The sequence below is a fragment of the Engraulis encrasicolus genome, chromosome 1 (genome assembly GCF_034702125.1).
Source record: "Engraulis encrasicolus isolate BLACKSEA-1 chromosome 1, IST_EnEncr_1.0, whole genome shotgun sequence".
Taxonomy (NCBI): Eukaryota; Metazoa; Chordata; class Actinopteri; order Clupeiformes; family Engraulidae; genus Engraulis; species Engraulis encrasicolus.
In genome coordinates, this window is record NC_085857.1 from 4239345 (window position 1) to 4261097 (window position 21753).

General features: G+C 42.8%; 1 long non-coding RNA gene across 2 annotated transcripts; it reads right to left on the minus strand.

Moving 5' to 3' along the window:
• Window positions 1–14195: 14195 nt before the first annotated feature.
• Window positions 14196–17460, minus strand: LOC134463699 (uncharacterized). 2 transcript variants are annotated; one of them, XR_010037866.1, is made up of 4 exons: window positions 17303–17460; window positions 17014–17111; window positions 15956–16032; window positions 14196–14627 (listed from the first exon to the last, which is right to left on the minus strand). It is a non-coding gene; the product is annotated as an uncharacterized LOC134463699 (long non-coding RNA). The 2 variants fall into 2 exon arrangements; XR_010037819.1 differs by lacking the exon at window positions 14196–14627 and having other exon boundaries at window positions 15780–16032; window positions 17303–17458.
• Window positions 17461–21753: the final 4293 nt, after the last annotated feature.

The window sequence follows — 21753 nt, forward strand, 5'->3', positions numbered from 1 at the left end:
TTAATGCATCATATATGATGCATCAGGCTTTTAATGAATGAAAATTCCAATTTCATGACCATTGAAAAATGACTTTTAATGCATTTACAACTTTTTTTTAATTTCAAAAAGTTGTCAGACAATTTAATTTGAGGATTATCTTTAAATATTTAGTGAGATCCTGCCATTTTTTAAAGCCTATCCTTGTTTTAGCAGGACCATATTTTACATTTCCCACAGCCTAGTTGGGTAATTTTTTAAAATCTATGTAAAAATATAGCTGATAGAATGCTCAACAACCTATTTATGAGTGTAATATAGATCATTATTCATTGTTGATGTGTAATTTGAATATATGGGTCCATTACTACAATTGGACCATTTCTCCATTCACTTCAATGCATTTTTTACGAGATCATAATTTCAACATTTTGCATTGCATTTTCAAAATGGCAAGTAAAACCTGTTTCTTAAGGCAATATCTTTGTCTGGAAGTAAAACAAATGGTGTGTTTTGTTAAACGATCGTCGTGGTATGCTTTGTAAGTTTCCCTATGGAGCAAATGCATTGATGGCTGACTTCCTGCCACCGCCGGATGGTGCTTATATGTCTCATCAGTTTTAGCACGATCTCTCTGCAACACGGTGTAAAAATATAAACTCTTCCTTGCTTAATTGCACAAAGCAAGTGTTCAAATTAAAGGATGTAGAGTTATATTTCGGAAATTTGTACACAAACCTTATGCAATTTGACGAAATCTCAGCGTCGGTCAGGGAAACCGCTTCTACTCCATTTTCCTGTTTTTCGCCGAGCTGTGGTCAACTTGTTGTCGACCGCTGCTCTCTTGTGGCGGTTTCCGTGTACTGCAGGACGTTTGGAAATGACACGCAGGATGTTTTTCAGATCGATTTTTTTGTGTGTCAGCGTGGAGAGGGCTTTGAATTTGATGAGACATATATGATGCATCCGGCGCGATAGGGTTAAGAAACAGTCTTCCTTACTTATAGGCCCTAGTCATTATTTCGGTAGGGCGCATAGGCCTATATTGAATGAGCCTAGATTGATTTTATAATACCAGTCAGATTAATCTAGATAAAGAATCTATGTATTTTTTTTTTTTGGTTGAAGTTGTCCCTTCCAAAGCTCAAGCCAAACCTACGCCCTAGCGTGTGCGTGTGCGTGTGCGTGTGTGTGTGTGTGTGAGTGTGTGTGTTCGTATATCAGTCTATTTGATATGTCTTGCAAAGTATTATATGTATATAAATTAATGGCCTACAAATTCTTTTTATTTCATCATCTCAAGGCTGCACAGCCTATCTAATGCCCCAGGGCAGTCATGGGTAAGTAGTTAGGGCATCAGACTTGTAGCCCAAAGGTTGTCGGTTTGACTCCCGACCTGTCAGGTTGGTGGGGGGAGTAATTAGCCAGTGCTCTCCCCCATCCTCCTCCATGGCTGAGGTACCCTGAGCATGGCACTGTCCTGCCGCACTGTTCCCTTGGGGGTGCCATTGGGGGCTTCCCCCTTGCACAGGTGAGGCATAAATGCAATTTCATTGTCTGCAGTATGTGCTGTGGAGTGCTGTGTCACAATGACAATGGCAGTTGGAGTTTCCCAGTTGGGCTTTTCACTTCACTTCACCTACGTCCTTCCCATCCGTTTTCAGAGTGGCTTGGTTTGAAAAGAGACTGTTCATTTACTTGATACACGATCATTGTCCATTTGGGTCACAAATGTACAATGTAAGTAATATTTGGGCATACAGTGTTTGGACATTTTAACATTTATTTTCAACAACACAAAATCAACCCATAGCATCATTTTGTATTAATTTGAGACCTAAGACCTCATACCTAACATTAACATAACTAACATGACTAACGTGGAGTTTGTAGGCATATCTCTCTTTTTCCCTAGCCAGGCCGTGCCCTCCTAGTGGCGCAACAGCTTCAGCGTTGCTACCAGTCAGGTCAAGAGTCAATGCAAGTACTTTCTGAGTTCCCGCAAAGGAACTCCTCCCACTTTGGGAATCAAACAATCATTATCAAACCAAGGGAGGCCATTTGGGAAATGCTGTTTGGGAAATGTTAATTGTTATGCTCTTGGTCAGACCAAGTCTCGAAGAGTCTCGAAGAGATTTAAAAGTCGATGATAATCAGGCTTCTTTTTCCCTCCAGTCCAGTTAATCGCTCCCAGCCCTATAGTATGCATGATCAGCACCAGCTAGGTATGATTCCTTCACATGAGGCACTTTTCTATACGAGGCCGTAAACATACGCTTTCATCTGTCTGGCATGATGCCTTACGGAAAGGAGGCAAGATGGGAAAGAAATATATATATATATAATATTTATTTATTTATTTAAAGTTGTGGAGGAGAGACTTAACAAGCCTGGGGAACGAAGTCTTGAGCAGTTTGCAAATGAGAACCACTTCCCTTGAGATTTATTGCATAAGACTATCTATCTATCACTTCTCGTAGAGTTAGTTGTGTGGACACTGGACCGACAAACATGTGTTTCATATACTCTTGTATTTCTTGTGTTGTGCCGTTATTCATATGTTTTTAGGTCAGGCACGCTTCACACAATATAAACCTGATGCTGCAAGGCCCAGGAAATGCCTGGCCTGCTTTCCTATTGTCATGGTAATAGCCTGCTGTGTTGAACACGAAGTAAGCAGCTTACAGTGTGTTAGTCTGAATGCAGATCATGATGAGAGAGGACCAGACAACATGCGGCTGTTCTTGGAGAGGTGTGTTTTATATGGAAATGCTTACTGTATGTGCTGGCAAACCGTCTGAGAAGATTCTCTTCCCTTTTCTCATTGTCTCTCCCGTCGCCTTTGTTCATGTTTGAATTTTTCTTGTTTATTTTTCTCTCATTCACTCTCTTTTCTTTGTCATTCTGCCTTTCTGTGTGCTTGCCTTTTCCTCATCCTCGTTCTGTCTCCTCACTCATTTCTTCCATTTCATATCCTGTTATCTAGTTCCTTTTCTCCTTTCCCTTTTTCCCCTCTTTTGTATTTTCCTCCACTCTCCTCTTCGCCCTTCTTCTCTTCTCCTCTCCTCTTCCCCCTTCTTCTCTTCTCCTCTCCTTTTCCCCCTTCTTCTCTTCTCCTCTCCTCTCCTCTACCCCCTTCTTCTCTTCTCCTCTCCTCCTCCACTCTCCTCTTCCCCCTTCTTCTCCTCTCCTCTTCTCTCCTCACTCTTCACATCGCATGGTAATGGCCTCCTGTGTTGTACACGAGGTAAGCAGCTTACAGTGTGTTGGTCTGAATGCAGATAATGATGAGGAGAGGACCACACAGCATGCCTGCAGCAGTTTGTGGAGTGGTGTATAGGGCCGGATTAAGGTGGCCTGGGGCCCCTAGGCTACAGGTTGCTATGGGGCCCCCCAGAGGGCAAATTTCCTTATACATTCACATACAATTGTCATAATTGCTATCTAGGAATTAAGGATAACAGGTCTACCAACTCTACTCAACATCACAGATGAATTTTTCAATATTGGGTCTTTGGGTCACAGACTTGTAATTGTTCACTTTTGGCCAGTCAGGGGGCCCCTGGCAGGTGGGGGCCCCTAGACTGCAGCCATATCTAGCCTGTGCATTAATCCGGCCCTGGACTTGTGTTATATATGTAAATGTTCAGGTGACCGTGTTGGGTGAACTCTGTTTGATAAGATTCTCTTCACTTTTCTCATTTCCTCTCCTTTCTGCTCTATTCTTTTTTTTTTACCCCATTCTGCTGGTCTCATTCACTCCTCTCTTTTGTACTCCTCTCATGTCATTCTCCCTGCCCTTATTCCTTCCTTTACACCTCCCCTTCGTTTCTTCTTTTCATTCACTACTTTCTTTCCATTTCCGTTTCCTATTCTGTTCTCTCCTCTCCTATTTTCTTATCTTCCTTTCCCCTATCTTCCGTCTTCTTTTCCATTCCACTTCCCTCTTCACATCTGTTCTGTCATTGATGATCTGCAGTGCCACAATGGAAGCTTTTCCCCACCTGTGGCTTTAAAGCCGTGCAAGGTGCAGGAAATAGAACTCTGTCTCCGTCAAGTTCCATCTTCAGGGCCTTTTCAATGACCCCCCTGGTGCACACACATAGTCTCTCTCTCTCTCTCTCTCTCTCTCTCTCTCTTTCTGTCTCTCTCTGTCTGTCTCTCTCTCTATTTCTGTCCCTCTAACCGATTTTCCCAATTATTTCTTGCTCTTCTCTAATTTGCAGAAACTTGACGTTACTCATTAATTTCATTTTCGCTCCAGAATAGATCTATGCATCATCACCAAACAGTTCCAGAGTGACACTAATGACTTAAACATGTCATACATCACCATGAAATAGGACACATTAGTGATTACATTAGCATAATATCTCAACGAAAGATTGGATGATACTTATTGAAATAAACATCCCAACAATTTTATCAGTTTTATTGAATAGGTATGGAAAATGTACCGAATATGTTTATTTATTAGTGGTGATTTTTTGCGTATGTACTTGGTAGTATATGTGATGTTATGTAAGATCTAGAACAGTTGTGGGAATATCCCAGGAATGTTTTAAAATGCCCGATGAAAATTCTGATTCGAATGTTCAGTAGTATCAGAAGAAGCAAGAAGGAATGAAATTGAGAGGAAAAGAAAGCACAAAACAGCAAGAGGGGAAGTGTGTGTGTGTGTGTGTGTGTGTGTGTGTGTGTGTGTGTGTGTGTGTGTGTGTGTGTGTGTGTGTGTGTGTGTGTGTGTGTGTGTGTGTGTGTGTGTGTGTGTGTGTGTGTGTGTGTGTGTGTGTGTGTGTGTGTGTGTGCGTGCTTGCGTGCACGTTACCGCTGAAGAAAGTGATATTCAGTTTACATACAGTATAAGGCCTGTGAAAGGATAAGCTCACCTCACCAAGTCAATACTAATGGGTGAGGAGTTTCTCACCTTACCAAGTCAATACTAATGGGTGAGGAGTTTCTCACCTTACCAAGTCAATACTAATGGGTGAGGAGTTTCTCACCTTACCAAGTCAATACTAATGGGTGAGGAGTTTCACCTTACCAAGTCAATACTAATGGCTGAGGAGTTTCCACCTCACCAAGTCAATACTAATGGGTGAGGAGTTTCTCACCTCACCAAGTCAATACTAATGGGTGAGGAGTTTCTCACCTTACCAAGTCAATACTAATGGGTGAGGAGTTTCTCACCTCACCAAGTCAATACTAATGGGTGAGGAGCTCACCTTACCAAGTCAATACTAATGGGTGAGGAGTTTCTCACCTCACCAAGTCAATACTAATGGGTGAGGAGTTTCTCACCTTACCAAGTCAATACTAATGGGTGAGGAGTTTCTCACCTCACCAAGTCAATACTAATGGGTGAGGAGCTCACCTTACCAAGTCAATACTAATGGGTGAGGAGTTTCTCGCCAACAGTGAAGGGTAGACGATGGATCGCCGTCCTTGACATGGTTCAATACACACACACACACACACACACACACACACACACACACACACACACACACACACACACACACACACACACACACACACACACACACACACACACACACACACACACACACACACACACACACACGACTGATGCTGCAGGGCCTAGGCAATGGCTGGCCTGATTTCTTATTGTCATGGTAATGGCCTCCTGTGTAGTACACGAGGTAAGCAGCTTACAGTGTGTTGGTCTGAATGCAGATAATGATGAGGAGAGGACCGCACAGCATGCCTGCAGCCGTTTGTGGAGTCTTAGGGCCGGATTAAGGTGGCCTATTTCCTTATAAAATTAAATAGACAGTGCTATAATTGCTTGCTAGGAATTAAGGACAACAGGTCTACTAACTCTACTCAACATCACAGATTATTTTTTCAATATTGGGTCTTGTCACAAACTTGTAATTTTTCACTTTTGGCCGGAATGGTGCATTAATCCGGCCCTGGACTTGTGTTACGTATATATGTAAATGTTCAAGTGACAGTGTTGGGGGAACTCTGGTAAGATTCTCTTCACTTTTCTCATTTCCTCTCCTTTCTGCTCTATTCTTTTTTTTTTACCCCATTCTGCTGGTCTCATTCACGTGTCTCTTTTGTACTCCTCTCATGTCATTCTCCCTGCCCTTATACCTTCCTTTACACCTCCCCTCCTTTCTTCTTCTGGCATCCATTCACTACTTTCTTTCCATTTCCATTTCCTATTCCGTTCTCTCCTCTCCTATTTTTTTATCTTCCTTTCCCCTATCTTCCGTCTTCTTTTCCTTTCCACTTCCCTCTTCACATCTGTTCTGTCATTGATGATCTGCAGTGCCACAATGGAAGGTTTTCCCCACCTGTGGCTTCATAGCAGTGCAAGGTGCAGGAAATAGAACTCTGTCTCCGTCAAGTTCCATCTTAAGGGCTCCGTAGAGAAGCCTTTTCAATGACCCCCCTGGTGCACACATAGTCTATCTCTCTATCTCTCTCTCTCTATCTCTCTCTCTCTCTCTCTCTCTCTGTCTGTCTCTCTCTCTATTTCTGTCCCTCTAACCGATTTTCCCAATTATTTCTTGCTCTTCTCTAATTTGAAGAAGATCATTGGAGTACCACTCCCCTCCCTGCAGGACATTTACACCACACGCCTCACCCGGAAAGCACTGATGATCATCAAAGACACAAGCCACCCTGCACACAAACTGTTCAGCCTCCTGCCCTCTGGAAAGAGATACAGGCGCCTCCGTTCCCGTACCACCAGGCTGGCGAGCAGCACAATGCACTAAGCGATCAAGATGCTGAACACTCAACCCACTCTCCCTCCACTGTCAGCCTCTAGCCAGCAAGGCCACTGACAACCCCCCCCCCATCCCCCACCACCATATCTGCGACTGAACATTCCACCTGCACTACTATACTTGTGACTGAACTTTCAACCTGCACTAACTCAAAACATGCACACACACACACACACACACACACACACACACACACACACACACACACACACACACACACACACACACACACACACACACACACACACACACACACACACACACACACACACACACACACAAGCACACTGCACTTTCTGCACTAAACCCAAACATACACACACTGACACACACACACACACACACACACACACACACAGACACACGAACACACACACAGACGCACACCGCACCTTCTACCTGCACTAAACACATACACACACACACACACACACACACACACACACACACACACACACACACACACACACACACACACACACACACACACACACACACACACACTGCTGCCGGTGTACTTGACAGACCTTTTTTAATATTTATTTTTCTTCAAAATGCTACTATTACCATGTCAGAACGCTATAAAGGACTTTTTTAGGAAAAGCACAAAAGCACAACAATACCTCTTAATGTATGTCCTCTACAAGTCTTCTGTTGTCCAGTCTTGCACTTTAAATGTCTGTATGAGCACTGTCTATGTCCATACTGTCTTAAGTCCATGTATAAGTACTGTCTATGTCTATACTGTCTACACTGAAACAAATTATTTGTTGGCGGAACATAAAAAAATTATGGAAAGTATTTCCATCCAATTTGATTATGCTACCTTAGCAAGAAATGTTTTTGTTGAGTCACATTAAGGTCAATATGTTGGATCAACATAACATGTAAGTGTAACTGTGACCTAAGTACAAGGGGTACAGCCAACATAACTTTTAAAGGTTATTTCAACCTTAATAGAAAGGGTTAATCCATCATAACTTTTACATGTTGCTCCAACATATTTGGTTTAGGTCTGGATGAACCAACTTCATGGGGTAGTTACAGCAGTATTTACATTGATAGACTCAACAAAGCAACATCTTGCTATGGTAGCATAATCAAATTGGATGGAAATACTTTCCATAATATATTTATGTTCCCACAACAAAATATTGTTTGGATTGTTCAACACATCTAATTAACTGTATTAAGACAATACTTGTCAAGCCACATGAACATCAAACATAATAAAAGTCAATCATAAAATCAATATACCTTAATTAATTAAACATTCATTGTTGTCCTTATCAGTTCAGAACAAGCTAGAAAACACCTCAAGGCACACGCATCTACCAATATGCATGTCAGCCAAGTTCGTCAGTTGTAAGTTGGTTCCAGTTGAGCCTATAAGACCAACTACAATAAAGTTACACGCGATAAAGTTGAAGAATTAGTTGCCTTTATTTTTTCATTGCACATGTAATGATCAAAGCAAGATACAAAATGAGGGTACCTCTTCAAGTGCAAATGAGAAAGATTAATTTCTCAATTTCTCTAAAAACTCTTAAAAAAAAGGTACACTGTGCAGGAAACGGTCAAAAAAGGTACTGCAACTATGCTGCTCATTAAAACTGGGCTGCCTATTGCCAAATTTGATCTTTTCATGAAAGTTTGCTAAGTAATAAACAAATATTTTATAGTATGGCCCAAATACAGTCATTTTTGCAGCTAAAAATGGCAATTTCTTGACATTCAAAATGGCCAAGATCCCAGTTTCATGTATGAAAAGTGCAATTTTTCCCAGTCATAATGAATACTAAGAATATGATGGTGGTTAGGGTGCATCAGATGCCCCCTATGAAAAGATATTGCCTTGGCCCTATAGTAAAAATGTTCTACACCCAGTAAAAACACACTGTGTAAAATATTTTGAAATTTGGATGAAGTCTACCGGGGCCACCAGCCCCATGAAAATAGAAAATAATGGTGATAGTCAGAATCTTGGAATAGAAATGGACATTTTGCTGCATAAAGCTACCCAATAAAAACATATTGTCTCAGCTGTGTGATAAAAATGTTCTATGCACAGTAAAATCACTGTGTAAAATATGTTGAAATTTAGATGAATTCTACCGGGTCCACCAGACCCATGAAAATACAAAATAATGGTGATGGTGATGGGCAACCTGGATTCCAAAGCTGAAGTCCAGTGCCACATATTCCAAATGACATACCTAGTTTTACCTTTCCAGTTAGGGCAATGGGGCACCTAAGTCACGCCCTTCTACTTCCGAACCATGGGGCTGGAGCTCTCAAAATTTTGAATGAGAGTTAATGGAGCGAGTCAAGCTAAATCCTCATCCCGTTTGGCATGTGCTCCAGATTTCACATATGATGACAGTGAATTTGAAAGGTTTGGATTTGCGTCGTAAGACCACTCATTTTCGACACGCAAGAAACGTTATTTTAGCTTTTGTGCAAAACTATGTTAGAGACTACACGTGCGCCTCGCATATCTGACGTGAACCGAGGCACAGCCAACCCTACCGCTGCACTGCGGCTTAAGTGGCTGCACGTCGGACATGCGACGTCTGTTGTGTAGTCCAAATAATTGTATATTTTTTGCACACACACACACAACTCAAAAATCGCTTGCCAAGTGAAGTCAACAAGCACACCATTGGTTGTTATTAATTCTGAGGCACAGCATATGTATGATCGACGGGGAAATGCGAGGTGGGCTTTGATCAGTCCATTACAGCCCAGTCAAAAGTTTTTGCGTTGCCAGCCCCATAAGCCGCCCGGAAGGGGTGGAGACTTAGGTGCCCCATTGGACAGGTAAAACCAGGTAATTTGAAATCTGTGGCACTGGATTGTAGCTTTTGAATCTAGGTTTGCCATTGTCTTAAAACAGAGGTGGACAAACCGTGTGACACATTTGCCCCAGCCAATATAATGAACCAGCTGAGCCTAATTACCACTTAAGCCAGGTTGATGAGGTAATTAGTGAAATCACCTGTATTGGGAGCACAAACAGAAGGAATATCTAAGCAGGTTGTGTATTCAGTCGATCCACTTACACAGACTTCAGTCTCAGGACAGACTGATGGTCAAACTGCTATATTTAGGCAAATTTGCTCTTTTGCAACACAATATCAATTCCTTGCTGCCTTGGACCACTAGTATCTACTAGTGCTAGTATCAAGCAAGATATTGCAAAGCTGCATGACTGTTATATTTGTTTATTATATGGTGTGACGTCATCGGTCGAATGCTCCATTCATTTCAACGGGGCTCCCCAACGTTCGCACGTCTGTTATGTAAGGGTTAACGTTCGGCGAGAAGGTCGCTACCGTGGAATAGCAGCACGACAGAGAGAATCTTTAGACCCCGACGCGGAGCGGAGGGGTCTTGTTCTCTCTGAAGTGCTGCTATTCCACAAAGCGACCGACTCGCCGAAAGTTAACCCGCTTATTATATGGATATACTTAAATGATTCACACATGCGGGGACATTTCTTTAGACCTATTTAATGTTAAGATTGTTGCTGCGCAAAACAAAACAGTGCCGCTGTGGAACACCGCTAGGCAACAGCTAGGCTAGCCAGGACAGGTGTTGTCTATCACAGCAGCTGATTAGAGTGACATAAGACCGGACCCCCTGCGGAGTGATATGAAACATTCGCTTTAGCCACTGACTTGTATACAAGCCAGTGGCTTTAGCAGTGAACGTCTTGTTGCCATTGACAGCGGTAGCCAGGACAACGGGTGCTGTCTATCACAGCAGCTGATTAGAGTCTTGTTGAAAAGTCGCTTTAGCAGTGAAAAGTCTTGTTGCCATTGACAGCGGTCTGTTATAGACCAACCCGTCCGTTATCGAAAAATAACAGACGTCCGAACGTTGGGGAGCCCCGTTGAAATGAATGGAGCATTCGACAGATGACGTCACAACCATATAATAAGTAAGGGTTAACGTTCGGCGAGAAGGTCGCTACCGTGGAATAGCATGCACGACAGAGAGAATCTTTAGACCCCTTCTCTCTGAAGTGCTGCTATTCCACAAAGCGACCGACTCGCCGAAAGTTAACCCGCTTATTATATGGATATACTTAAAGCGATGGTTCGGAGTAGAATCACCCTAATGCCATTTGAACCGTGACACCCATCCACCTTTACACCCGAAGTGTTTTCTGCCGCAGGCTTACATCAACAGAGTTGCCGTGTTATTCGATGTTTATTCCGGATAGCTTGACTCAAGCGCATATGGATACTGGGCACCGTCTCCAAACTTTCCCCACAAAAATAACATGTCATGACACCAAACTTCTACAGTATAACAAATGTGGTTTGTACTCACAAAAAGATGAATTTGAAACGTTGTGCATAGTCCAGGAGTTTATTAGTAACAACACACGAGACGATTAGCTTTTCTGCTGCTAAACATCCGTCGACGTCACTTCCTCCAGCTGGGACTGTCCACTTATTGTAAGGTTTGTGTTTTAGTCCACAGCCAGGATATATGCACGAGTGTGGCATCGTCTTCTATTTATTAAACGTGGTAAAATTTAAATCCGAAGTGGTTAATTTCTAGTTGTAGCGCAAGCTGTCTTTTTGAGTTTTCCGCCTTCCGGACTCACGTGTATTTGTTTCCATCAACAAAGTCCCAGCTGGAGGAAGTGACGTCGACGGATGTTTAGCAGCAGAAAAGCTAATCGTCTCGTGTGTTGTTACTAATAAACTCCTGGACTATGCACAAAGTTTCAAATTCATCTTTTTGTGAGTACAAACCACATTTGTTATACTGTAGAAGTTTGGTGTCATGACATGTTATTTTTGTGGGGAAAGTTTGGAGACGGTGCCCAGTATCCATATGCGCTTGAGTCAAGCTATCCGGAATAAACATCGAATAACACGGCAACTCTGTTGATGTAAGCCTGCGGCAGAAAACACTTCGGGTGTAAAGGTGGATGGGTGTCACGGTTCAAATGGCATTAGGGTGATTCTACTCCGAACCATCGCTTTAAATGATTCACACATGCGGGGCCATTTCTTTAGACCTATTTAATGTTAAGATTGTTGCTGCGCAAAACAAAACAGTGCCGTTGTGGAACACCGCTAGGCAACAGCTAGGTAGGCTAGCCAGGACAACAGGTGTTGTCTATCACAGCAGCTGATTAGAGTGACAAAAGACCGGACCCCCTGCGGAGTGATATGAAACATTCGCTTTAGCCACTGACTTGTATACAAGCCAGTGGCTTTAGCAGTGAACGTCTTGTTGCCATTGACAGCGGTAGCCAGGACAACGGGTGCTGTCTATCACAGCAGCTGATTAGAGTCTTGTTGAAAAGTCGCTTTAGCAGTGAAAAGTCTTGTTGCCATTGACAGCGGTCTGTTATAGACCAACCCGTCCGTTATCGAAAAATAACAGACGTCCGAACGTTGGGGAGCCCCGTTGAAATGAATGGAGCATTCGACAGATGACGTCACAACCATATAATAATTTTCGATAACGGACGGGTTGGTCTATAACAGACCGCTGTCAATGGCAACAAGACTTTTCACTGCTAAAGCGACTTTTCAACAAGACTCTAATCAGCTGCTGTGATAGACAACACCTGTTGTCCTGGCTACCTAGCTGTTGCCTAGCGGTGTTCCACAACGGCACTGTTTTGTTTTGCGCAGCAACAATCTTTTAACATTAAAAACTATAATAGACTTAACATTAAATAGGCCTAAAGAAATGTCCCCGCCATGTGTGAATCATTTAAGTATATCCATATAATAAGCGGGTTAACTTTCGGCGAGTCGGTCGCTTTGTGGAATAGCAGCACACCGCTCCGCGTCGGGGTCTAAAGATTCTCTCTGTCGTGCTGCTATTCCACGGTAGCGACCTTCTCGCCGAACGTTAACCCTTACGTGTTTCACCTGTGGGCCTACAATTCATGGAGGAACATCTGTACTAAAGCTGTGAATGTTCCTTGGAATGCCTAGGCTACAAGGCAGTCAATACAACTGTATTGAAGAGTGCCATTACTCCACAGCACACAAGTGAACACTGCACACTGCACACAACAAAATTGCATTTATGCCTCACCCGTGCAAGGGGGCAGCCCTCAGTGGCGCCCCATGGGGAGCAGTGCGGTGGGACGGTACCATGCTCAGGGTACCTCATTCATGGAGGAGGATGGGGGAGAGCACTGGTTAATTACTCCCCCCACCAACCTGGCGGGCCGGGAGTTGAACCGACCTGGCGGGTCGGGAGTTGAACCGGCAACCTCTGGGATGCAAGTCTCACGCCCTAACCGCTCACCCATGACTGCCCACTTAAGTACAGGTTTTGGGAAGCCACCCTTTCCAACATCACATACAGTTGTATTGTATGCACTCTATTGAACTACTGCAGGGATTTCTTGAAAAAACTTAAGTCATTCCAAGGAGCATTCACAGCTTTAGTACAGATGTTCCACCAGGTATTAACAGCTACCTGTACAATCCTAGGCCCACAGGTGAAGCACACAAAAGTCATACAACTTCGCAATCTCTTGCTTGATACTGGCAGTGGGTCAGCTGGTTCATTACGGTATATTGGCTATATTTGGAATATGTGGCACTGGACTTTGGAATCCAGGTTGCCCATCACTATCACCATTGTTTTGTATTTTCATGGGCCTGGTGGACCCAGTAGAATTAATCTAAATTTCAACACATTTTCCACAGAGTGATTTTACTGTGCATAGAATTTTTTTTTATCACACAGCTGAGGCAATATGTTTTTATTGGGTAGCTTTATGCAGCAAAATGTCCATTTCTATTCAGGGCTGGTTGGGCGATAAATAGGGCCCGGGCACTTTCGGATTTAAGGGGGCCCCCTCATTATTATTAGTGCCGGAGAACTGACTCACCGGTGGGCTCCGCTAGCCATCCTACGTACTTCCGCCAAAGGATTGGCTCCACTACTGTAGTCTGGCCGTGCTTCTCTGTGGAGTGCCTGGAGCAGTAGAATTTTGATCGCAACGCCCCCCCAGAAAACGGCCAATAATCGAATACGCCCCCCACGTGGGTGCGAAAGGGGGAGGACGCTCGTGACAATGACGTACACATCTGCGCCAGAGCCATTGGTCTGCGCTATGTTGTTGTTGAGTAACTGCCAGCGATTGGCTGAGAGGTGTCCAGTAATTTCAAACCATAACTGAGTGCAAACTTCCTGCTTCCTACATTCGCTTCAGAGCAAAGAAATGCCAGACCATGAATACGAAATGAAATGGTAGTATTATGGGATGGTCAGGACCAGGCTAGGGCCCCGCACCCTTGTGGGCCCCTATTTTCAGTAATGTAAAAAATAAAACAATGGGGGCCCACGAGGGTGCGGGGCTCACCGGGAAATGCCCGCCATGCCAGATGGCCAGTCCAGCCCTGTTTCTATTCAAGATTTTGACTATCACCATTATTTTCTATTTTCATGGGGCTGGTGGCCCCGGTAGACTTCATCCAAATTTCAAAATATTTTACACAGTGTGTTTTTACTGGGTGTAGAACATTTTTACTATAGGGCCAAGGCCATATCTTTTCATAGGGGGCAACTGATGCACCCTAATGGTGGTGCTAAGTATTCATGAAAAAGGTAACATTAGTGAATGGGTAGCATGAATTCTGGAAATAAACAACTAAGAATCTTACACAGTGTACATTTAAAAGCAGTGCAAAAACTGATGAAACAGACGGTTAGAATGAAACAGAAATTTGAAAGTGTACTTCCATTCTGGAAGGTAACAGAGATTAAGAGCATAAACCAAAACAAACACTGCAATGGCCACAGGTACGTTACCAATGTCGTTGAGGACTCTCTGCCGATCACACGCACACAAAGACAATACGTTTCAGCTGGACCGTCCAGATCAACATCCTGGAAAACAGTAAACAAAACCCATGATTGAAGCCGTAAGCGGTATTTGTGGGCGCAAGTTTGGGGCATTTCTGTCCACCCTAACACACCCAGAGATGGGAAAAGTAGTATAGTAGTATATTTAGTATAGTATAGTTTATGAAAGGTATGAGGAGGATGTTGACTTGTGTGCCCTCACACTGCCTGTTTAGGCAATTGAATGTGAGATCAAACTGATGTTCAATTACCTCTCTTCGTTTTTGGTGTGGCTATGACCCCATTCTGGAGTATGTTTCTCAACAGCATCATTGGTAACTACAGTAAAAACTTGCATGCAATTTCCCATTGGCAAAATACCAAGTCGCTAACTAACAACGGTGCTTTTGAGAAACAGGGTCATGATCTTTTCACGAGTGTTGGTGAGAAACTTTACACATACAGCTAAGTATACAGTGTGCAAAATTGTTACAATACATTACACTTAGCTGACGCTTTCATGTATTCAAAGCGACTTACATTTATTACTTTTCAGGGTATTGGTTACAGGCCCTGGCGCAATGTGGGGTTAGGTGCTTTGTCTTAGGCACTTTAGCCATGGATGGAGATGTAGTGACAGGTCAGGGGAGATTCGAACCTGCAACCAATAGATTGAAAAACCAACTCTCTAACCACTAGGTCACGGCTGCCCCACCAGCACAATTATTAGTATTTTGAACATATTGGCCCTTTTAGGCACATTGTCAACCAAAAATTGCATGAGAGAGAAAGATATGTCAAACCCCACCCATCCAATGCAAAAGAGTCTGCTCAAAGTTTGGTCTCCTAAGGGGGAGTTGTCTAAGGTGAAACTATGAGAAAACTATTACCCTACAGCATGATCGTATTCCAGAACTAAAACCTATATTGAGTTTAAGTTTTCTTCTAAGATAACTTCTGCTGCTTCAGTAATGCGGCCTTCGCAATGTGCCACAGCAAGTGCAACACCCTCATGGGTAGATAGGGACCAGCAGAGATCTACAAATCAGAGATGACTGGTGTTGGATTGAACGTGAAATTTGGCAAAGGGTTTGTGATGATGTGAGGGTGCTTTAGCAAAGCTGGAATTGGGCAGATTCGTGTTTGCAAAGAACACATAACTGAGGCCAAGATGGCACATCAACGCAAGAAGGTTTGGTGTGTCCTCCAGCAGTGTCCAGAACGTGGATGAGATGCCAGGAGACATGTCAGGTAGCACAGGAGGAGCCCACCAGAGCCCAACAAAATGAGCCTCGCAGGCCACTGATGTGTGCGATCTCCCTATGCCACCTAATAACGAAAAAGACAGATCTAGCTGCCGAGTTGTAACATACCACTTTGTCTGGCTCTTCATTCAGGTAGACCGTCAGCTCCTCAGCATGCACTCCCTCTTCACATCAATGTTGTCAGTCTGCGTATGAGGGCCGGTCAATGTATGCCAGGAAACAAACATGCAGGAAAAACATTTTAACCAACAGGAAGAATAAACGCAGTACAGGTACAACCACATTAAACAAAGGACACATCTCATTTATCTAGTAGCGTAGTGTATCGTTGGTACTGGCAGTGAAGTGGTACAGTACGTCACTGTTTGATATGGCATGGTGCAGCTCTGACACTCTTCCATTAGCCCCAAGTACTCGGTACCATTTCAGCACTCCGCCCTGGTTCCAAACGTACTGAAGTGATGCCAAAATGTGACGTCTGACCTTAAAAAGGTACACTGTGCAGGAAATGGTCAAAAAAGGTACTGCAACTACGCTGCTAATTGAAACTGGGCTGCCTATTGCCAAATTTGACCTTTTCATGAAAGCTTACCAAGTAATAAACTAATATTTTCTAGTATGGCCCAAATACAGTCATTTCTGCAGCTAAAAATGACTATTTCTGGAAATTCAAAATGGCGGACCATGGAGAAGATCCCCCTTTTCATGTATGAAAATAGCAATTTTTCCGTCATAATGAATACTTAGAATTTGATGGTGGTGATAAGTATTCATGAAAAAGGTAACATCAGTGAATGGGTAGCATGAATTCCGGAAATAAACAACTAAAACTCGTACACAGTGTACCTTTAATTCCCCTGATCATTTCATGGGAATCGCAAGCCAGACAGACATGAGAATCAAATAAAAAAAAAAAAATAATAATAAAACAGAGCAGCAACCACATCAACTGACCTGCAAAAGACTGTTATATCATTGCCCAGGACTGCTGTGTGTAAAGCCAGCTGTAGTTAGAACTGAGGTGAAGACAATGAGTTCAAAACTGGCTGAAGGATTGAAATTAGTGGGAGAAATGCAATATGATCCAAGACACCCTACTTCTCCCCATTACATTAGATTTTGAAATTTTAGCATTACTGTGATGCATGGCAGTGTGCATGTTTTACCTGAGTCATGGGCACCAGGATCCTCTGTATCTTCCTTGCATGAGAAGCACCTTTCTTGCTGAAGACCCGGAGCAGTGTTGTTGAAAGACCATCCAGCTCTGAGAAGAAATTCAACAGCAAACCAACTGTCATGATCCTCTTGAACTTGGCACTTAACTTGAAACAGGGCACAAAACACATACCTACAAAATACTTGTAACTTAAGACTTGTGACAAAGGTTACAAAAAGGCCTGATGGTCTTACTAAAATGAGGAAATAAACACACACAAAAATCAACAAATAACTTACCTCGCACATGTTAAAAAGAGCAAGCCATCTGGATTTAAAAACTGCAATCGTGGGGGCATCACAAATTACTTCATGCCTTCAATGAGCAAAGGTCTTAGTCAGTTGAGCTGAGGACCCAAACGTCTTGAATTTCTGTTGTGACCAGAAAGACAGATAAACTAATATAGGTGAAGGAGACAGCTATGCAGAGAAAAATGTAAAATAATTACAACAGATTTTACACACACACACACACACACACACACACACACACACACACACACACAACACACACACACACACACACACACACACACACACAAGCTAATAGTCATAGATTAGATACTACACAAGAACTTTCATCACCTTTTTCAGGGGCACCTTGTGAGAGGTAGCTGAGGTGAGGACCCTACAAACATCTTGAATGCTGAGGAATTAATATAGGTGAAAGAGACAGTTATGCAGAGAACAAAACCCCAAATAATAGTAATATATTCTACAAAGAAATTCAGTAAATGATTAATTACAAAAAATAACAAATGAACAGTATTTATATTTGCAACAATATGCATTTCTACCTCACTCAAGGTACAGTATATATTGAATGTAAATGCACTGGAATATCCTAAAGTGATCATTGATACAAAAAACTTGCTATGTCCTTTTTACACAACAAATGTAGAAGATCGAGTTTGAGGGAATGAGGGACAGAAGGGCGTTTGCATGTGTGTTTCACTAGATACTACTGGGATTTACTTTCAACTATTTCAAAGGTCATAGCCAATTAGGCCTACATACATTGGTAAGTGACCCACGACATGAATCAAACCAGCTGCAAACTGCAGCATCTAGTTCTACACACGACGCACCCATTCAAACGCGCACCCATACACAAGCACACACAGCCCCTTCTGTCACGCAGTCTACGTCTCGTCTTTTTTCAAACCGAAAAGTTCCACCGGGTAATCAACATTTACTGTGGCCGCACACACACAGTCAGACGGAGCAATACCAAAAATCAGCGGTAACTTTACTTCCCCTGTGTCATTGATGTGTGTAGAGCTACTGATGGTATCTACGACTGTCCTGGATACATTTGAAATCAGACGCACACGGGTCTCGCAACGTCAATGCATAGAACTAATACAACGTTAATGAACCAGCTGTTGTCACCTAGCATAAATTAGCTAGCTGCCCGTTATGGGCTGCCAGGTAGTTTCTTTCGCTATAACTCGCAAAGTAACCGAAAATAATGTCACACATGCAAACATGCATACAGTACAACAAGGGTGACAGCTTCCAAACTCCCAACAATAGTTAAAACAAGGAGACTATATCGATAATTAGCCGCTAACCAGTTTGAATTGGTGAGAATTAGCCAGCTAAGCTTACTCTCTTGCTCATAAAACGTATGCCTTGATGCCAAAACTAAGTACACTAACGAAACGGGTGATATAAATGTGATTCTAGGAAAGTCATGATAAATGCAAACAGCCCTACAGTGGTTTACTTTTTTGACCCGCCTTCAGTGTCCGCGGATATGTATTCAGTCAAAGAACTCGGCAAGCTCGTTGTTTCCGGCTGCCACACACAATCCGCACACTACTGCCACCATCTGTTCTGGCGTTGTAAAAGCCATTGGTCATCTTATCCAAAGGAATTAGGTTGTGACAACATTACTGGATTTGGGAAGTCGTTGGTTATTGGGCATCATGCTAAAGTTACATAACTTCATTATGCCCAATCACAAAACATAATTATTCATGGTAGAAGTGACATGTTTCCCTTTGATTAATTTAACATACACAACATATGGCTTTTTTCAGTGTATGTCCTTACCTAGATTAGTCTATGTCTGTATGGGAAAGCAAGAAATGTAATTTCAAATTCTTTGTATGACCAGTGCATGTAAAGAAATTGACAATAAAACCTACTTGACTTGATTTGCAGAAACTCGACGTTACTCATTAATTTCACACTTTCACTCCAGAATAGATCTATGCATCATCACCAAATAGCTCCAGAGTGACACTAATTGCTTAAACATGTCATACATCACCTTAATTTAGGCCACATTAGTGATTACATTAGCTTATTATACGGCACTCTAGAATGGTGCAAGAGTTCCCATTCACTTTCAATGGGCGGACCCAACGTTCGGTGGTCACTACTTTTCTGTAATGCCCACCTAATAATACCCGCTGCCAATGGCAACGAGTTTGGTCACTTCAGAGATCACTCCGCAAGTAGATCGGTCATATCTGATAGGGCTTGATCATAACTGATATGGCTTGCCTTCTGATTTTTAGCAGTATAGCAGCAGCGCGATTAACGCACGCTGCTGGTGGCCCACTGATGCTCCGGTAACCAACCACTTCTCAAACGTCTCAAGCCGAATTGCAACAACACTAGAAGTCTCATTCGGCGATTCATTTTAACAATTATGTCATCCTGACGAAGGTGGTAGCCCACCAGGATTCATCAGCAACATCTCATGTCCAAGTTTTGCCGTTCCAAGAAAGCAAACTGTCACTGTCCGCTGGTCGCTGTCGTGACATCTTTTATGAACACTAGTGTCTTTTATTTCATTTTTTTTTTTTTTACAAGTGAGGAGTTCGTTGGCAGTTTCCTTAAGGGTGTAGCCTGTAGGGTAGGATAGAAGTTGCCTCCTTCAGCCAACCATCCGGCGCACAGTTCTCTACCTGTAGCAGGATCGATAATGATGGTCAGGGCGCACAGCAGTGCTTCACTCTAAAAAAATTTCCCTGCAAAATAACGGCAGTTACTGGCAATTATATTTACCTGTAATTCTACTGTTATTTCACACCAAAAATCAAATACAGCTCATTGCTGTTTAATGTATCACAGTATATAACATTTTTTCAGCAGCAATTGAACTGTTAAATAACAGTACTTTACAGAACGTTCACAGTATTAGTATTGTTAAACTGAAAGTGCTCTACAATATTTATACAGTAGTATAGGTAAAATAACGGTACACTACAGTTAAAAAGTTGAAGATGTACTGTGAGATAGCAGGCAATTACTGGGTCATAGTTCCATTCATGAATATAGCCATGGCAACTTCCCTCCCACCCATACCCTGGCCATGTTACCGCCCCACCGTCCCATCGGTCACCATGACTGAAGTGACTTGAGCATGATACCATGCCGCCACTATGCTATATTGAGATGCTGGTTTGCGGTGGTCCTTTGAATGTGAAGGGCATGAATACAATTTCAGTGCAGGCCTACGCAGTGCTATGTTACAATGACAATGGGAGTGTGTGAGGGGGGCTTTTTAATGTATCAGCTCTTGATGAGCCAATGATGAAAATATCATTGGTCAGTCTGTAAAAATGTAATTTGCACCAAGTAGCACAGCAAAAAAGCAGCACTACAAGCTAGCTCTCAAAGCAATGCCTAACTTGCAGCAGGCACATTATATGCAGCGATGTGACAAATTATGCCACACACAGCAAGTGCCACAAAGCAAGCTTTCACAAAGAGGAAAGTATGCAAGCCTGTACGCAAGCTTGTAGGCAAGCAAGTGCTGTGCTGTGCTGTGCCATGCAGGCCAGCCAGCAGGCAGGCAAGCACCTGAAGTGTTGATAGTCCAGATTTATATACAGGTGCAAGGGTACCATGTGACCAGAGTCATCAGGGATTTGGCAGGTGAAGGTCGTAATTGAATAATGGCATAACAGCCCTTAGTACTCAGGTGAGGCCAGGCACTGATTAGCAGATTGGTTTAGATGGGACTGCTTGTTGCAAGTGTTACAAGTTCTTAAAATGTTTCAGCCATTCACACTCTCATCACTATCAAAATGCATGTGCTACTCATACTTTGCTGCATCAAGCACTTATTAAGTATTGTAGTTTCTTTAGAAATAGTTTCATCATGCTTGATAGTATCAGAGAATCTTTAACCAGTGAGAATTACTTAAGTTCTTCAGGTGGTAGTGAATCTTGATGGTGATCACGGACAAGTGGAGGATGAATGGGTTTCAATGGTGCTGCCTAAAATAACTTGGTTGTTTCCACTAGAGATGTACAGGATCCAAGATCCGGTTACGGATATGGCTGGATAATAGGGTTTTTCACAGGATCCGGATCCGGTTCCAGGATCCAAGATCCGGTAGCCGAGGCTTTTCAGTCAAAATAGTTTGAGCCAACGTGATAAAAAAGGTCCCACATGTGTGAGTAGGCTATGTGTTTCAACCCTTTCGTAGGATCCGGTATCCGGTTCCGGATCCGGCAGGATCTTAAGCAGTGGATCCGGTACCCGGCAGGATCCTAAAAATCAGGATCCGGTGCATCTCTAGTTTCCACAACGGCGAATGCTGCTATTGTGCAGTACTTACTGTTTATGCTCAATATGTGACTCAAAGTAGTATTTTCACAGTAGTTGTCTGTTTTTTCGAAAAACAGTAGAATGCTGTTGCAGAATTGCCCTAAATTAACAGTTATTT